Raw genomic sequence first — 19,862 nt, 5'->3', positions numbered from 1 at the left:
GAGTGTTTCTGATCTCATCTATTGCATTATTCATTGTATATTGATTCTTTTTTATTTCCTCTAAGTCCTTATTAAACCTTTCTTCCATCTTCTCAATCTTTTTCTCCAGGTTATTTATCTGTAACTCCATTTTGCTTTCAAGATTTTGAATCATTTTCACCATCAAAATTCGAAATTCTTTATCAGGTAGATTCCCTATATCTTCCTCTTTTGTTTGTGTTGATGGGCATTTATCTTGTTCCTTTACTTGCTGGGTATTTCTCTGCCTTTTCATCTTGCTTATAATGCTTTGCTTGGGATGGCCTTTCCCTCTTCTGGCCGTTTGTGGAGTTCTCTTTATTATGTAGTTTCCTCGTTGTGTGTGGGGTTGGACAGGTGACTTGTCAAGGTTCCCTGGTTACGGAAGCTTGTGTCAGTGTTCTGGTGGGTGGAGCTGGATTTGTTCTCTCTGGGGTGCAATGAAATGTCCAGTAATGAGTTATGAGATGTCAGTGGGTTTGGAGTGACTTTGGGCAGCCTCTATATTGAAGCTTAGGGCTAGTTTCCTGTGTTACTGGAGAATTTGCGTGGTATGTCTTGCTCTGGAACTTGTTGACCCTTGGGTGGTGCTTGGTTTTAGTGTAGGTATGGAGACGTATGATGAGCTCCTATCGATTAATGTTCCCTGGAGTCAGGAGTTCTCTGGTGTTCTCAGGATTCGGGCTTAAGCCTCTTGCCTCTGGTTTTTGGTCTTATTCTTGGAGTAGCCTCTAGACGTCTCTATCTGTCATTTCCAAGGTGGTTCCCTCTGTTTTAGCTTCTATTTGCTGGTCTCTTCAGTGTCTAATTTCCGCCCTGATACTAGGGGGTGGGTGGACACTTTTTAAGGCTCAGTTGTTCAGTCCTGTTCTGGGAAGGGAGGAACACTGCAGACAAATATCTCTGGCGTCTGTGGGGAGTGCTCGCAGCGACTCGGCCACACTGGGTTTGCCCCCACTCACAGCGCGTGTGTTGTCCCAGTCTACACTGCACAGGCTCTAGGTTGCTCTGCCGGGAACTGTCTGAGGCCGGCGCCGGGTTGTATGCACTTCCCAGGTCTGAGCGGCTCAAGTTCAGGTTCTCAGGTACTCGACAAAGGCGCAGACTTGGTTGGGCCTGCGTTTTGTGCCTTCCCTGGTCCGAGCAGTTCAGGGTACCAGGTGTTTGGCAAGCGCTGTCTCTGTGACTTATCACCTCCCCAGTCCCTGCCACTCAGTTTTCTGGGTGTACAACCAGCGCACCTTCTCAGGGGGATATCGACTGGCCCGAGCCCAAGAAGTCCTGATTAGCAACAAGCCTGTCTGCAGTTTGTATCAGATGCCTTTCTGGGGCCGCGGTTGCCCGCTCCGGCTCTGGCTGCGCTCCCTGCCTGTCTCGGCGGGGTATGGGGGATGGGCCAGCCGCAGCCGGCTCGCTCTGCTCAGTCCTTTATTCTGTGAGCGGGGCTGGCCGAGTCATAGGTTAGAGCTTTCCGCCTTTTCGTAGGGAAGCTATCCCACAGTCTGCTTTGCTCTCCCCAGTTCTCTCAAATTGTTCTCGCGGCATTCAAGCCCAGTCCTCTCTCTAAGCAGTTCAGCCGGCTCCTCCCTGCCCAGCCCCCGCTTGCTAATGGCGTATGCAGGCGTCTGCGCTGCTTCTCCGCTGGGAGTTACCGTTTGGCGGGTAGTCTGTGGGTTTTAAAAAAATCTTAAAAAAAAGAGGGTTATGTGGCCCTCTGAGCTTCCAAGACTCGCCACAGATTCGCCAGTGAGAGTGTTTCCTGGTGTTTGGAAATTTCTCTCTTTTTAAAGCCTCCCTTCCCGGGACGGAGCTCCGTCCTTACTTCTTTTGTCTTGCTTTTTATCTTTTATGTTTTTTCCTACCTCCTTTTGAAGACAATGGGCTGCTTTTCTGGGTGCCTGACGTCCTCTGCCAGCATTCAGAAGTTGTTTTGTGGACTTTACTCCGCGTTCAAATGTTCTTTTGATGAATTTGTGGAGGAGAGAGTGGTCTCGCCATCCTATTCCTCCGCCATCTTGTTCCATCTCCTGCATGTCTTAATGAACCTATATCTTCCCAGTAGTACTCAAATCAAGAACAAGCCCTTCCTCCTGAGGTCAAGGCCATCAGTGAGCCAGCCCTGACCTATGACCAGTCACATCCTCTCCTATTCCTCATCAGCCACCCCTTTCAGAAGGTCGTCTTTCGTTATCTCCACCACATCAGCTCCCCACCAAGGTCGGAACTGCCACACAGCTCCTCTATAGTATTCCTTCTGTTCTTCCTGTGATATGTCACATTTGTTCCCAACACGACACCTTCCCAGAAATCTCTACCCAGAACAGGACCCTCCTACTCAAACTTAATTTATTCCTACACTTCCTTCTGGGTGCTGCTCACAACTTAACCCACATCCACCAAATCTCTGCTGAGGGCTGCTGCTCTACAATGCTCTGTCCCTTCCACATTTGCCCCATTAAATAGGCAGTTTTTCTCTTCTGCTTCACATGTGTATACTTTCTTCCAACTGGGATTCGACATTTATAAAACTGGAAACCAATCCTGTACCTCTTTTTGTGGAATCACATTCATCTAATGCCTATTGTGTGCCAATCATGCTGTCACTCAAAGCATCAAAAATGGTGCTTAGTATGGATTGTGCTTGAATAGGAAGTAAACATTTGTTGACTTATTGAACAGACTCAGAACCCAACAGGCTTATTTGGGTTTCATGGTTTCTTTTTATTCTCATAGGGAGGAAAAGGCAGTTAAATACTTATACATCCACTCGGGTGATATTTTTCACAGGCAGGCTTCTGTCTCTACACGAATAGGGATAACATAATTTTAAACATTGAGCTTAATACTTCCCACCATGGAGGGATAATGGTCCAACCCACACCAGGTAAGTCATCCTGTGTGGGCAGGGGAGGAGCCTCAGACTCTCTTTCAGCTGGGTGACATGAAGAGTCAGCTTGGGGAGCTGGCCTGAAAGAAGCGCAGTCACACCAACTCGGCCTATGTAGGACCTTACTCCCCTGTGATGGCCCAGAACCTGCCCAGCCGGAAGTCAGGTGATGATGGCCCAGTCTCCTAAGTGGAGCAGGTGGAGAAGGGTTCTCACCAGCTCCTCACTCACAAGCTTGGGCTTTGCTCACACCTAACCATGGACACATGCCCACAGTCCACTGTGAAAACAGTAGATCCCAAAACCATCCACTCCAGAACACATCAGCCCTCAGGACAATGTTGGGAGGCCAGCCAGGCAGCAGACATTTGCCACTGAGATACTATCTCTCCCACCCAACCCAAGCCATTCAGGGGTGAGAGGGACAGACAGTAAGCTAAATGGAATTTAAAATCCTGGCTCTGACAGCTGTATGACCTCAAGCAATTTGCTTAACTGTTCTCTCAATTCTTCATCTATAAAATGGGGACCATAATAATATTTATACTCACTGAATGTGGAGAATCAAATGAGCCAAATCTATGACAGGCTGAACACAGTGCTTGTCACCCCATAATAGATTGAGATTATTAACATTAACTGTGACCACTGAAATCCAAATTTGGACTTTTTCTCTTGGATCCTAAAATGGTTGCACGTCAAGTATTTTTGCAAGAATCTATTAGCTTTTCCCTTCTTTCTCGGCTACATTCATGCTTCAATTTTCTCTTCCATTTCCCCTTCCCTCCACTCCTGTGACTACTAATGACCAGGAAAACACAAAGACACAAAGACTTGTTCTGAAATTACGTTTAAAACAAAAGGAAGTGAATTCTCTTATACTGTTGGTGGGAATGCAAATTGGTGCAGCCACTACAAAAAAAAAACAGTATGGAGGTTCTTCAAACAACTAAAAATAGAGTTGTCATATGATCTAGAAATCTGAATCCTGGGCATTTACCCAGACAAAACTACAATTCACAAAGATATATGCATCCCTATGTTCATAGCTACACTATTCACAATAGCCAATACATGGAAAAAACCTAACTGTCCAGTGACAGATGAATGGAAAGATGTGGTATATATAAACAATAGAATACTTTTCAGCCATAAAAAAGAATTGAAGTAATGCCATTTTCAGCAACACGGATGGACCTAGAGATTACCACACTAAGCAAAGTAAGTCAGAAAGAGAAAGACAAATATCATATGACATCATGTATGTAGAATCTAAAATACAACACTATGAAACAGAAACAGACTCACAAAGATAGAGAACAGACTTGTGGTTGCCAGGGGATGGGGGAGGAATGGACTGGGAGTTTGGGATTAACACATACAAACTAGTATATATAGAATGGATAAACAACAAGGTCCTGCTATACAGTGCAGAGAACTATATTCAATATCTTGTGTTAAATCATAATGGAAAAGAATATAAGAAAGAATATGTATATATACATATATATATATATGTATAACCGAGTCACTTTGCTGTGCAGCAGAAACTAACACAGCATTGTAAATCAACTATACTTCAATAAAATTAAAAAAGCAAAAGGAAGTGATGGCCCCATGTTAAGCCTGACTCCAGCTGTGAGCACCACACTACAGCTCCATAATCTGCCCATTTTTCATGGTCAAAACATCACTTCATCCACAACCCATCACTGGCATCTCTGCACTGGAAATGCTTTAAGTTCTCAGAAAACAGGGTGCCATTTTTACCCTGTGTACCAATTAGGAGCCTGCAATAAGACATTTTCTCATCCAGTTTGTTCCAAAAAATGAAGCATTCCCGTAGCTTCCATTTTGACCAAATTCACCAGAAAGTAAACTGTTTCAAAAAAGAAAAAGTGTGTGTGCATTTGTGTGTGTGTGCATGTGCATGCTGGAAAAATGGAAACCTGTGTTTGTTCATGTGAAGTTTTCTGTATTCAGTTAAACTATTTGGACTTTGTCTTTTCTTGTAAGAAAGAAAATACAACACAGAACATTAGTCTAGATTTTCCTGGAATTTGGCAGCCCTGTGGATCTTGTTTTACTCTCCACTTACTGAATATTTTGTTATTAATATTGCAGTCTCTCAGTGTGTTTCTGTTGTGGTGATGGAAAAGTGTTTGCCCTCTAGGAGTCAAATACAACATCTAATAGATCTGTTAACTTTCCCTTCAATAAATTAGCCAAGTATGTAGCTTCATCCTTTATTTATTAAATAATGATACTGATTTCCTAAATAGCACTTTTCTATACTTAAAATTCGGAGAAGGCAATGGCAAGCCACTCCAGTACTATTGCCTAGAAAATCCCATGGATGGAGGAGCCTGGTTGGCTGTAGTCTGTGGGGTCGCTAAGGGTCGGACACGACTGAGCGACTTCACTTTCACTTTTCACTTTCACACATTGGAGAAGGAAATGGCAACCCACTCCAGTGTTCTTGCCTGGAGAATCCCAGGGATGAGGGAGCCTGGTGGGCTTCTGTCTATGGGGTCGCACAGAGTCGGACACGACTGAAGTGACTTAGCAGCGTAGCATACTTAAAATTATGTACTTGAAAAGACTATAAGACCATACCCTACTGTGGGAGGCGGAATAATGGCCCCAAAGATGTCCACATACTATTCCCCCAGACCTATGACTGTGAAGTGAAGTGAAGTGGCTCAGTCGTGTCTGACTCTTTGCGACCCCATGAACTGTAGCCTACCGGGCTCCTCCGTCCATGGGATTTTCCAGGCAAGAATACTGAAGTGGGGTTGCCATTTCCTTCTCCAGGGGAACTTCCCGACCCAGGGATAGAACCCGGGTCTTCCGCATTGTAGGCAGACACTTTACTATCTGAGCCACAAGGGAAGCCCCTGAGCCACAAAGGACTATGTTACCTTATTTGGCAAAAAAAAAAAAAGTCACTCTAGCCTTAAAGATGAGATTATCCTGAATTATGTGGATGGGCTCAATCTAATCATATGAGTCCTTAAAAGTGGAGACACTTTCCTTGCTGCAGTTAGAGAGAGCTACAATGAAAGAAGAGTTAGAGAAACCTTGTAAGAAGGACTTTACACACCACTGCAGGCTTTGAAGACAGAGGAAGGGACGAGAACCAAGGAATGAGGCGGCCTCTAGAAGCTGGAAAAGGCAAGGAAATCTATCTTCCTCAGAACACCCAAAAGAAATGCAGTCTTGCCAATTCCTTGATCTTAGCCCAGTGACACCTGTCTTCGACTTTAATGACAAAACTGTAAATAACAAATTTGTATTGTTTAAACTTGCTAAGTGTGTGATAATTTGTCACAGCAGTAATAGGAAATAAATACACAAACTCAGAACTAACTCTCTGACATCAAAGACAGTCAGTATGGGAGATTCATTGAGCAAGCTATAGGGAGTTTCCATTAGAAGTGGGATGAATTACAATTGCAGGTCTTACACATGTTATTCAGTTGCAAGTGTGCAGTAGCATCAATGAAGGAAGGAAAGAATGTCTACTGATTGGAAATCCAATGTATCTACTTATGGATACACTGAAGGAAATATATGCTGTACTAATTTATGGATTGTACAGGTTATGAACTGTATGACCTGGTGGCTCAGATGGTAAGAAATATTAAGCCACCAATATTAGCCATGAAAAAGAATGAAATAATGCTATTTGCAGCAATATGGATGGACCTAGAGATTATCATGCTAAGTTAAATAAGTCAGACAGAGAAAGACAAATATAATATGATATCACTTACATGTGAAATCTAAAATAATGATACAAATGAACAAATTTACAAAATAGACTCACAAACATAGAAGAAGCAAAAAAAAAAAAAAAACTTATGGTTACCAAAGGGGAAATAGGGACGAGTAGGGTTACCATTTCCTTCTCCAGGGCGTCTGGGTCGGGAAGACCCCCTGGAGAAGGAAATGATAACACTCCAGTATTCTTGCCTGGAGAATCCCATGGACGGAGAAGCCTGGTAGGCTACAGTCCACGGGGTCGCAGAGAGTCGGACACGACTGAGCGACAGAACGGGAACGGAACGGAATGGAGGGATAAATTAGAAGTTTAGGATTAACAGATACACACTACTATATATAAAATAACTAATAAAGACCTGCTCTATAGCATAGAGAACTGTACTCAATATCTTAAAATAACCTAAAGGGGAAGAGAATCTGAAAAAGCATACATGTGTGTGTGTGTATATATAACTGAATCACTTTTCTGTACACCTGAAACTAACACAATGTTGTAACTCAAGTATACTTCAATTTTTAAAAAAGGTAATCTGTATGCAACGCAGGAGGCCCAGTTCGATTCCTGGGTGGGGAAGATCCCCTGGAGAAGGGACAGGCTATCCACTCCAGTATTCTTGCGCTTCCCTGGTGGCTCAGACAGAAGAATCCGCCTGCAATGTGGGAGACCTGGCTTTAACCCTGGGTTGGGAAGATCCCCTGGAGAGCATGGCAACCCACTCTGGTAGAATTGCCTGGAAAATCCCCGTGGGCAGAGGAGCCTGGTGGGCTACAGTCCATGGGGTTGCAAAGAGTCAGATACGACTGAGTGACTAAGCACAAACCAATCACCTGAAAAAGAAATTCTCTGTTCCTTATACGTAGTGATTATATCCACAATTAGGAAGTCAATATATGGGCTAATACTATTTGGCTAAGAATATCAAACAATTATATAATTTGATGGCCTACTGTGGTAGAATTGTATTGCTTTTGTTAATGAAAAGGGTGATTTCCTCAGCACAACTCTTTGTCAGAAATTCGGTTAAAACAGGAGGCAGAGAATTCCCCTAAGTAAATTAAAAAAGGCTTAACCTCCAATGCCTAGTTGAGATGGCACTATATAATACAGTAAACAAACATAAGCAATTGCTTGATCTCAGGTCTTTCCCAACTTAGGGGAAAAGGTGCTGAGGTAGAGTGGAAAGACTGAGAGGCTGAGAATACTGAAGTCCAACCTCACAGAGGCTGGACCATCAATTAGACAGAGGCACCTGGTGTGTATAGTTGCTCAATCATGTCCGACTCTTTGCGGTCCCATGGTCTGTCCGTGGAATTCTCTAGGCAGAATACTGGAGTGGGTTGCCCTTCCCTTCTCCAGAGGATCTTTCCGACTCAGGGATTGAACCTGGGTCTCCTGCATTGCAGGCAGATTATTTGCTATCTGAGCTATAAGGAATTTCTTCAAAATGGCACAAACTCAAGCCCAGCATTTGCAAAATTTACATAGACTTCAGGTTTATTCTTTTAAACACTGCTATTGTGATAGATCTTGCTTTCCAGAAAATTCCTTCATCAAGGTATCAGCACATATTGTGAATTCCCAAAATTTTATACTTCCAATGGTTAGAAGAGTAGACGGAAGCATCCAAGATGAAGTTTCTGTATAACTAGCTATGTAATGTGAAAATTCCTGGTGCATTTGTTCTCCTCGAAAACCAACTGAACTCACAGAATTGCAAGTAGCTGCTTCCCCTGAGGTTTCATGATGCAAATGAAAATGTTACAAATTTGAGAAGAATTCCATTTTTTCCATTAGAGACTGTGTAGCAATCATATTTTTTCCATACTTGGCAAATTGACAAATAACAGAGTACATGATGATAATAGTTATAGATCACCCTAATTGCCATTCAGAGTAAATTAATAGATTCCTACCCTTAGTCTTTCTTCAACAAGTACAACCAAGCATTCTCATTAAACTTGGAGAAAACAGAAAGTCGCCTTCTGGGGAGTTTTGACTAAATGTAATCAGAGCATGCACCAGAGAAATCAGACAGGATATACACTTGGAGATTTCAGAGTCAGTACTATTTGATGGCACACTTCTTTCATTTATCTATGATAAAGTAGTCTAGTGGTGACTGTATTGTCTCAGTACGGTGAATTTTCATTCAGATACTGTCAGAGGAAACTTCTACTCAATCCACTTGACTTCTCTCAAACCAATTGACAGAAATTTCTCCAGTTATAACTACAGTAAAACTGAGACACTCAGGGACCATTCCAAGTTACAAATTTTCTATTTTACTACCCCCAAAGCCAATAAATTTTCCCCTAACTATGATATTTCTATATCTAAAAACACCTCCTGCACAGCTTCACAAACTCAAAGCCACACAAAAGTATTGCTGCAGGAGCTGATTTTTTTTAATGAAAAGGAAAAATCATATTCATCATTAACTTGTCTCCTTCGATATGTGAAACACTTTCAAAACAGCTTTCCAGACAAAGATGAGCCATACAATATCCAAGTTAGCTGAATATTGAAACAATAGATAAGTTGAACAAATTTTCTACTTCTGTGCTGGAAAGACTACTCTCAAGTTACACAAAATCCATTCTGGAAGATTTTTCTAAAGATATTAAAGAAAATCATTTTCCTTCCTAGACTGTCATTGAAACTTGAACATGAGGTTTCTCCCACAACATGAAGGCAGACAAAAGTGAAATGAAATATTAAGGTCTTCATACTTCTGCTGAGTTTTGTCTCCATTCCCTCTATGTGAAGGACCATAAATATCCAACAGACAAGAGAATTAAGGAAACTAATAGAATAACAGGCTTCGTAGAGTTCAGAACCAAAGACGTGTGCAAAAAGCAGGAAAGCAAAGGCAAGGTACAAGTAATATAAGAGATTTTAAAGATACAAAAATATAAGTTCAGAAATAACCCTGGCTACTGGCTGCTCCTGGCTTTAGTACTGCTGCTGCTGCTGCTAAGTCACTTCAGTCGTGTCTGACTCTCTGCAACCCCATGGACTGCAGCCTTCCAGGCTCCTCCGTCTATGGGATTTTCCAGGCAAGAGTACTGGAATAGGTTGCCATTGCCTTCTCTGGGCTTTAGTACTAATAGTCACCAAAAATGTCCGAGTTTTGTGTGCACTCTCAACAGCAAATTCTGAGATGCTGAAACCAGTTTACGGTGGGTGGGACTGGAATAGTGTACTAGCCGAAAACCTGGAGTCTAAATCCCACATCTCCTACTTACTAGCAATGATCTATTCTCTTAAACCTCAGTTTCCTCATCTATAAGATGGAGATAATAATACAGTTTTTCTCATTGGATAGTAATGAAGATAAACTGTAGCATGTAAATTCTCTAATATACACTGGGAAGTTAGAGTGGAGTTCATGTAAAACATGATTAATGTAAGAAAGGGGATTAGATAATAGAGATAAATGAAAAACTTCAGTATGATGATGGATCCCTAGCAGGGGGAGGGGAAAACAAAATGGGATGCTTTTAGTGGGAGTGTTTGAAGGTGACCACAGAATATTAAATGTAAGCTGAATAGTAATGTGTGACTGTTAGAAGAGCTAGAGGTGTGATCACGATTTGAACCCAGTTCAAATGTCAATTGAATTGAAATTGAATATAGAAAAAGAAAAAACTCGAAAGTGTTTCATAAACCTGTGGCTAACTTACCTTCCATGTTTGCAAGGTTAACAAAAGGGGTAGAAGGCTGATGCTGAAGCAATGATGCTTCATGTCTAATCCTACACAGGCTGCGGAATCCTTGAGCTGTGGTTGACATGAGGAAGTGCCAAGGCCTAGGGCAGAATCCCATGGCTGGTCCCGATGAGACTCTCAGTGGACAGATGCTCCTGGGACATTTTCAAAAATAGGTAACTGAAATATTCAAGCCTCACCTACCACGGAGTCTGCCCTGCTGTACCTATATACATTTCTGAAGGTTGTCTACTACTTGGGAAGCACTAACTTAAACCCACTCAACAAGAGTTCTCACTGGAAGAATGTAGAAAAGAAGTTGAAGACTTCACCCCCTTGATGCTCCACATAACAAACCCCTCCCAAAAGTGAGTTGTTTCTCTGTAATAAGCCAAAAGTTTCATCATGTTCAAAGACGGCCTTGCAATACTATTCAAGTGCACAAATAGTGATGAATAAACTCAGTGTTTCTATGTATAACAGAAGAATGTCAGTCAGCTGTATTGAGGGCATAAAGTCGATCAGGTGCCAAGCAACATGACTGCTCTCCATCAAAGGATGAACTCAAGTAGATGAACCCAACAGAGCATGTGCCTCCAAAATGTTAAGAACTTGAGGGTAGGGAAGACACAGGTTCTTGTTCTACCCTAGTGCACCTGTGACTTGGATAAGGTCCCTTCTCTGGGCCTCTATTTTCTCATTTGTAAAATGAGGTGTTGGGACTAGATAATCATTAAAATTCTTCCCAGAACTCTTCACTTGTGAGTCAGGGTTGGGTACCTTTTTTTAAACTTCGGCCACTATTTCTTGCCATGACAAGATTCATGTCCTATGTCTAGAACCACAGTAACAGTCCGGGAAAATTGGCTCCAAGTCCAGAAAAGGTCCTGAGTTGATCGTGGGGCCTCTTGATGCTCGACTGGAGAAAAGGAAGCCAGTTCCTCTAGCTTTGGGCAGGATGAGGACCCCACCTGGCAGCAGAATAAAGAATGTGGTTCTAATTTCTTCCTGGTACTCTTTCCCCCTCTATTCCAAAGCTGCCTGAGGCAGTTACTGACATAGGAAGAAGGTATGAGAAGCCGAAGCTCTTTCAATTAAAGCTATCAACAAGTCCAATGATGAGGAATGTTTATTAAAAGAAAAATAATAAATTCTGCCGTGTGCCTGAACTACAGATTGCCTGCAAATTGGCCCATGTGGTAACAGCTATATAAACTTTATTACCTAGTAAAATTTGTGTCTTAAAACTCTTGGCAAAAGCCTTCATTTGACTAACTCAGACTTTTCTTTTCCCCTTGGCTGGCCCAGATACAGAAGAGTTAGTGCCACTGAATAACATATGAGGCATTTGCTTTTTGTAGCAGATTTGCTGTTCTTTGTATTGTTCTAATGCTTTGTCATATAAGTTAACTACCACCCAAACAATAAGCAACTGTTCATACTTTTTTATACAACTTAGCTGAAGATTTGAACTAAATTCAGGATTCTTTGATTCTTGAAAGGTCCTTCCCTCCTTCAGATCTCTGGTGTTCTACCCTCTTTGAGATAGATATATAGATATAGATATAGATACAATCGGCACAGGAATGATTATATTTAAAGTTTGGATTTTTTTTAAAGTATTGTCTACTGAGTTCAAATGAAATACAGAGCAGTATTTCAACATCTCACTAGTTTTGGAATGTGGATTCTGGATGGCAAATCTTACATTTATTTCTATTTTCTTTGAATGGTTAAGAAACCATGCATGTGTGTTCTTTCAAATTTACAGTCAACTCTGAAATTACAATGTAATAGCTTTAAAATGGTTCTAAGTGCCTCTAACGGGAATGAATTATAATGGAGAGTATCAAGAAAGGCATTGAGCATTATTTGGAATGCAGCTTTGTTTCTCTCTTGGTTTATCCTTTGCCAATGGCTCCATTAGGGTATCACTCAATCAGACTCTCTGCTGGATGGCAAGTTTACATTCATCCATTCACTCATCAGTCAAAGGAGAGCAGAAGGCTACACTCCTGGAGAGCTGTGGCCCCTTGAGAAGAGAAGCTTTCTATTTCATAGTTTTTAATTCCATCAATGGTAAAAGTGCCATATGGACAGATCCATTGCTCTTCTCATGAAATGTATTTCATGCCTCCTCTCTTGTCCCTCCGATAAGAGCTCCATTGAACATCAAAAGTAATAGCCTTTCCTAAATAAGAAGATATTTCACACCACAGGGTGTGATGAAGTGATGTGCTACTTAATTCTTCAGCCTTCAAGAAGCACATGCTATAGCTCTTGATCATTAAAAAATGTAACAATAAAATTAATATTGTTTCTGAAAGGTGTGGGATCCAGCTGATAGTCACTAAAAAGCCAATAAACAGGCCAGGTTGGTGGAAAGGAAAGTTTGGTTTTTTTCAGATTCTGGCCACTTGCGGGAGTTAGGGCAGACGTCTGTCCAAAGGCCAATTCCCCCACTGACAATCAGTGGGAAAGAGCTTTCATAGGCTGAGAGAAGGGGGCTACATGCAGAAACAGCATAGTCAGCACTGACAGTTATCTTCAGATTAGTCATCGGTGGTCTGACGAGCGTCATCCTGGTTGTTGTGCTGTTCATTGTTGTTCAGCTGCCAAGTCGTATCCTACTATTTGCCACTCCACTGACCGCAGCCAGGCTCCCCTGTGCTTCACCAACTCCCAGAGTTTGCTCAAACTCATGTCCATTGAGTCAGTGATGCCATCCAACCATCTCATCCTTTGAAGTCCCCTTCTCCTCTTGCCCTCAGTCTTCCCCCACATCAGGGTCTTTTCGAATGAGTCAGCTCTTTGCATCAGGTGGCCAAAGTACTGGAGCTTCAGCATCAGTCCTTTCAGTAAATAGTCAGGGTTGATTTAGGTATATTTAATCTTCAGTTCCAGGGTCAGTTTGTTTTCATTTCTATGAAGCCAATTCTTGGAACTGTGGCAGCTTATGTCATGGCTACAGTCTGCTCATCATGTACTTAACCTCTTCACTTGGTGAAGGTGTCAGTATCTATAAGATAGTTCACAGGTTAGGGCTCAGAATATTATCTATAGCCCTTGAGGAGGAACTAAAGGTTCTTGACTATGCTTAATGAGTACATTATTATCATCTGGTCTCCTCTGACAGCTTTCCTTTCTTTCTGCATTTCTCATTTCTCTGATTAAACTTATTCTTTGACTAAAGTTTTCCATAGACAAAAGTCAGGCAGAGAACATGGGGGAAGGACCACAAGGCCCTGCTCTGTTTCAATATAACAGTCACTTACAGTTCTAAAGTACTTATTACATACTAGACACTGTGCTGGAGAAGGCAATGGCACCCCACTCCAGTACTCTTGCCTGGAGAGTTCCAGGGACAGAGGAGCCTGGTGGGCTGCAGTTCATGGGGTCGCGAAGAGTCGGACACGACTGAGCGACTTCACTTTCACTTTTCACTTTCTTGCATTGGAGAAGGAAATGGCAACCCACTCCAGTGTTCTTGCCTGGAGAATCCCAGGGACGGGGGAGCCTGGTGGGCTGCCATCTATGGGGTCACACAGAGTTGGACACAACTGAAGCGACTTAGCAGCAGCAGCAGCAGACACTGTGCTAAATGCTTTATATACATTGGCTCACAGAACACACACACTCTCTGTAGAAAGTAGTAGTGTCCCTATTTGATAGATGAGGAAATTGAGTCTGAGAGAATTTAATCAATTTCTGAAGATCACATAACTAAACCAGATGGAATCAAGTTCTAAATCCAGTCTGATCCCTGAGCTGATGCTCTTAGCCAGGCCTATATGCTGACAATAGTCAGAAAACCCCTTAGAAAACCAGCAAGTGTCTTAAAATTAGTACAATAAGGAAAAAGCAGTTGCTTAAATAGCTTTCTAAAAAATTTCTGTCAGGGACAAAACTGTCTTGATTATGCATACATCTCAATTTTTAAAAAAAACATTAAAAGAATGAAAGTTTGCCACTTGCAACAACATGGATGAACTTAGAGTGCATTATGCTAAGTAAAATGTCAAGCAGATACTGTATGATATCACTTATATGTGGAATGTAAAAAAATACAACAAACTAGTGAATATAACAAAAAAGCAGATTCAGAGATATAGAGAACAAACTAGTGGCTACCAGTGCGGAGAGGGAGTGGGGAGGGGCAACAGGGCGTACAAGATTAAGAAGGACCAACTATTAGGTAAAAAATAAGCTATGGAGATATATTACACAACACAAGAAACACAGCCAATATTTTATAATAGTTGTAAATGGAGTACAAACTTTAAAAATTGTAAATCCTTATATTCAGTTCAGTTCAGTTCAGTCGCTCAGTCGTGTCCGACTCTCCGCGACCCCACAAATCACAGCACACCAGGCCTCCCTGTCCATCACCAACTCCCGGAGTTCACTCAAACTCATGTCCACAGAGTCAGTGATGCCATTGAGCCATTTCATTCTCTGTTGTCCCCTTCTCCTCCTGCCCCCAACCTTTCCCAGCATCAGAGTCTTTTCCAGTGAGTCAACCCGTCGCATGAGGTGGCCAAAGTATTGCAGTTTCAGCTTTAGCATCAGTCCTTCCAATGAACACCCAGGATTGATCTCCTTTAGAATGGACTGGTATAACTGTAATTTATATAATATTGTACATCAACTACATTCAATTCTAAAAAGATAAGAGATAATAAAAACACAGGTTAATATTTAATAGGTCCTTACTCTGGGGCTTCCCTGGTGGCTCAGTCAGTAAAGAATCCACCTGCAATGCAGGAGACCTAGGTTCGATCCCTGGGTTGGGAAGACCCCCTGGAGGAGGGCATAGCAACCCACTCCAGTAGAATTGCCTGGAGAATCCCTGTAGCCCACCAGGCTACTCTGTCCATGGGGTTGCAAAGAGTCAGACAGCACTGAGTGACTAACCACCCACACACATACTCTGTGCCAGGCATTTTTCTAAGTTTTTTTTTTTTATTTCATTTCATTCTAACTCATGAGATCCTCATTACAATTCCTATCTTATATCATGACAGTGGCTATCCTACCAAGGAGGACCCTAAGGCAGCAGAAGTGAAGTAGCCCGGGGAAACCACAAAGCCAGTAAAGGTGGAGACTCAGTGTGGAACCAACTGGTTTGGCCCATCCTCTTCCCTTGACCCTCTGCTGCCTCCATCTTAGTCATTATGGACAGGTTTCATTACAAAAATAAAATCCTAGTGACAGAACCTGAATGAGAGAAAGCCAGACAATGAAATAGTTAAGCTGGGTCTGCATAAGAAATTACAGGAATTGGGAAATTACAGGGAAACTTGGGTACAGAGCAAAAGACAAAGAGGGACCCAGAATCATCACAGGAAGCTGCCTTCCAAGTCCAAAAGATGAGTAAGGTCAGCAGAGATGTCTGGGAAAAAGAGAACCATCCTCCAAAGTCCCACAGAGATGAGATGACCCACCGTGAATGGGATGGAGATTCAAGCCAATTTCACTCGGTCTTTTTTTTTTTTACTTCACTTGTAGGATCTTAGTTCTCCAACCAGGAATTGAACTCACACCCTCTGCATTGGAAGCTCAGAGTCTTAACCATTGGACCACCAAGAAGTTCCAATTTCACTCGGTCTTAACGGACAATCTCACTGCAGCAAGCTGGAAGACTTGGGGACACCCAGAGAGCTGACATCTGGGTTGGGTTAGACTTAAAAGCTTCTGATTTCTAAAATTAAACACCATTCAATAAGTATTTATTGAATGCCTACTGAACACCAGATTTTATTTAAGATACTAGGGATGGAGAAGGCAACAGCACCCCACTCCAGTACTTTTGCCTGGAAAATCCCATGGACGGAGGAGCCTGGTAGGCTGCAGTCCATGGGGTCGCAGAGAGTCAGACACAACTGATGCAACTTAGCAGCAGCAGCAGGGATAGCAAAACACACTTGACCCCTGCCCCACTGGAGCTTATAATCTAATGGGGAATATTGAAAATTAAACAATAAAATGCACCACAGTAAGAAAATAAATACAGTAAGAGAGATCCAAATGCTAGGGGATGAGATAGCCAAGGTCCCTAAGCTAGTAGAGAAGTTATAACACTTATCTTGAATTGAAAACCAGAGCAACAGGAAGAGGTCTGCTTACACAGATGGAAGGAAGGGGAAGCACTGAGGGAAGTTGGAAAAGAGACCTGCATGTTTGGGAATGGACAGGAGTACACGTCTGGAAGATAAAGGGAGTGGTGGCAAGAGATGAGGCTGTTGGAACTCCTCTAGCAGTCCAGCGGTTAAGACTTCACTCTTCTACTGCAGGGGGCAAAGGTTTGATCCCTGGTCAGGGAACTAAGATCCTCATGTCCCAAGGACTGGCCAAAATAAGGAGACAGAGAGAGATGAAGCTACAGAAGGTACGTAAGGTCAGATTATGTGGGGCTTGGAAGGCACAGTGAGAAATCTGGAGTAATAAGAAGACAATTCAACAGTCTTCTGTGGTGGTCTAGTGGCTACAACTCCACATTCCCAATGCATGTGGGCCCAGGTTCAATCCCTGGTCAGGGAACTAGATCCTATATGCCAAAACCAAAGATCCCATGTGCTGTGACAAAAAGATCCTCCATGCCATAACTAATACCTGGCTAATTTTTAAAAATAAATATTTTCTAAAAGATAAACATTTTCAAAATAAATTTAAAAATAAGATAATTCAAGTGTTGAACAGGGTAATGATATGTTTAAATGAGAGCTGCAAATTTCTTAAAAATTTGGTGACAAGGGCATTAAAGTTATATTTTCTTTTTCTGAGCTACAGATCTGGGATGTTTTTCAGTTGATAATAAAGTTTTCACTCCTGCTGCTGCTGCTGCTGCTGTTGCTAAGTCACTTCAGTTGTGTCCGACTCTGTGTGACCCCATAGACGGAAGCCCACCAGGCTCCCCCGTCCCTGGGATTCTCCAGGCAAGAACACTGGAGTGAGTTGTCATTTCTTTCTCCAATGTGCGCAATGAGATTTATTCTGAAATCATATCTAACCATCTTTGCAGAGGAGGCAAATTTGCAAATTTGTACTAATCAGCAAAGGTCATTCTCTGTACAATATGGGGACTGGGCCCATAGTTATCATCCTTCTGTCTACTGTGTTGATTCAGATTCCCCAAAATTATTTTACCTATTCAAAATACAACTTCAATAAATAAATAAAATACACCTTAAGTGTCAGTCAAAAATTCTTCTAAGGAGTTTGCAAATATTAACTCATTTAATCCTCAGAACAACTCGGTAATCCTATTATTATCCCCATTTTACAGATGAGGAAAAAATGTTTATAGCAGTCACATAGCTCATGGCAACCCACTCCAGTGTTCTTGCCTGGAGAATCCCAGGGACAGGGGAGCCTGGTGGGCTTCCGTCTATGGGGTCACACAGAATCGGACACGACTGAAGTGATTTAGCAGCAGCAGCAGCAGCTCATAAGTAGTAGATGATTCCAACGAGTAGACTGACATCAGAGCCCATGCACTCAAAACACTACCCCATGAAGGCTAAATGATTGATTTGAGGAAGACTAAAGACAAAATAGATGGGGAAACAGTGGAAACAGTGTCAGATTTTATTTTTTTGGGCTCCAAAATCACTGCAGATGCTGATTGAAGCCATGAAATTAAAAGACGCTTACTCCTTGGAAGGAAAGTTATGACCAACCTAGACAGCATATTAAAAAGCAGAGACGTTACTTTCCCAACAAAGGTCCGTCTAGTCAAGGCTATGGTTTTTCCAGTGGTCATGTATGGATGTGAGAGTTGGACTGTGAAGAAAGCTGATCGCTGAAGAATTGATGCTTTTGAACTGTGGTGTTGGAGAAGACTCTTGAGAGTCCCTTGGACTGCAAGGAGATCCAACCAGTCCATCCTAAAGGAGATCAGTCCTGGGTGTTCATTGGAAGGACTGATGCTAAGGCTGAAACTCCAATACTTTGGCCACCTCATGCGGAGAGTTGACTCACTGGAAAAGACTCTGATGCTGGGAGGGACTGGGGGCAGGAGGAGAAGGGGACGACAGATAATGAGATGGCTGGATGGCATCACCGACTCAATGGACAGGAGTTTGAGTGAACTCCGGGAGTTGGTGATGGACAGGGAGGCCGGGCGTGCTGTGATTCATGGGGTCACAAAGAGTCGGACACAACTGAGCGACTGAACTGAATTGAACTGAAAGACAAAATGGTCAGATGTACTTGAGGTAATTCAGGATCTCCTCGTTCTTGGCACTTTTCCGATGCTCAAATTGGTTGCACGGGAAACTGAGCAAGACCACAACATGGGCTCTGGTCCTATCCATCCCAGCCTCCCCTTTCCCAGACCACAGTCCCCTACTAATAAAGTGCCAAGTGCAATGAGGAAAAAAAAGACAACAAGGTCCAGAGAAACTACAGACCCAGGTAGGCACTGAGCCTGAGCCAGTCTGGAATACAGTCTTGAATATGGCCTGGTCCCTTCTTTCCCCACCTAGAGCACCCAATCTAGCAGGTGAACAGACCTTAACCCAAAATAACAAGCCACGTGAGAAGAGTGATTAGCGGAGAGTGTTGATGCATCGCAGGTGGCCCTCTCACTCCCTTTGGGGCTGAGGTGCCACTAGTAGAAAATTCCTACAGAGGATGATAGTAGAGCATCCACTGAATGGTCAGTGAGATCTGACCAGATGGCCAAAGGGAGGAACACACGGTGACTTTGTTTAAGGAATAGAAAATTGTTCAGCTTGGCTACTGACGGGATCATTGCAGGGAATGGCAGAAAATGGGATGGAAGAGGTGGGATGTTCCAGGCTTGTCTGAGCAGGACTGTGCCCTGATAAACATTCAGAAAACAGCCATGTTCTCAGAAAGCACACGTTCTGCTCATATAACCAATCTAGCAATACATATGTATACCCTAAGAACAGAGGTTCAAAAGTCTCTGGATTTTAAGGTGTTTCCTTGACCAGAAACTTTGGCTAAAATCTTCCTCCCCAGAGTCCTGGGTCTTTGCCCTTGGGCCCAATTTTGAAACTGTAACATCCCTCAGGTTTCCTCCCCTTGAACCTAGCATCAAAACCTTGAGAGTAATTTGTAGATTACTCCATGTAAGATGGAGCAATACCTTATGAAACAGTGCTTACTTCACCTCAGGACTTCCATCCCTTGGAAAAACAGCTGAACTCTGTGCCAAAGATAAAAACAAATCCCTAAATCCTAGCACAATCATTTGGAAATACTGTATCAATTTTGTTCACATCAAATACCCAGAGGCCTGTTTCAGACCTGCATGCATGTGTCTTCCAACAACCTCCAAGCCACTCTGAGTTTTAACATCTCTCCTCTAATGATAATAGTCAAAACAATTCCACTTTTTAATTAATTGTTTTGATTTTTTTAAGTATTATGCCTGGAAAAGACTTTAAGCCAGGAACATAATTTGACAAACCTAATTACACACTTCATACATAAA

Source organism: Moschus berezovskii, chromosome 9 (assembly GCF_049115385.1).
Source record: "Moschus berezovskii isolate FMDL1 chromosome 9, NW_MosBer_1.0, whole genome shotgun sequence".
NCBI classification, from domain to species: Eukaryota; Metazoa; Chordata; class Mammalia; order Artiodactyla; family Moschidae; genus Moschus; species Moschus berezovskii.
The sequence above is the reverse complement of the archived record's forward strand: the minus strand, read 5'-3'. Positions refer to the sequence as shown.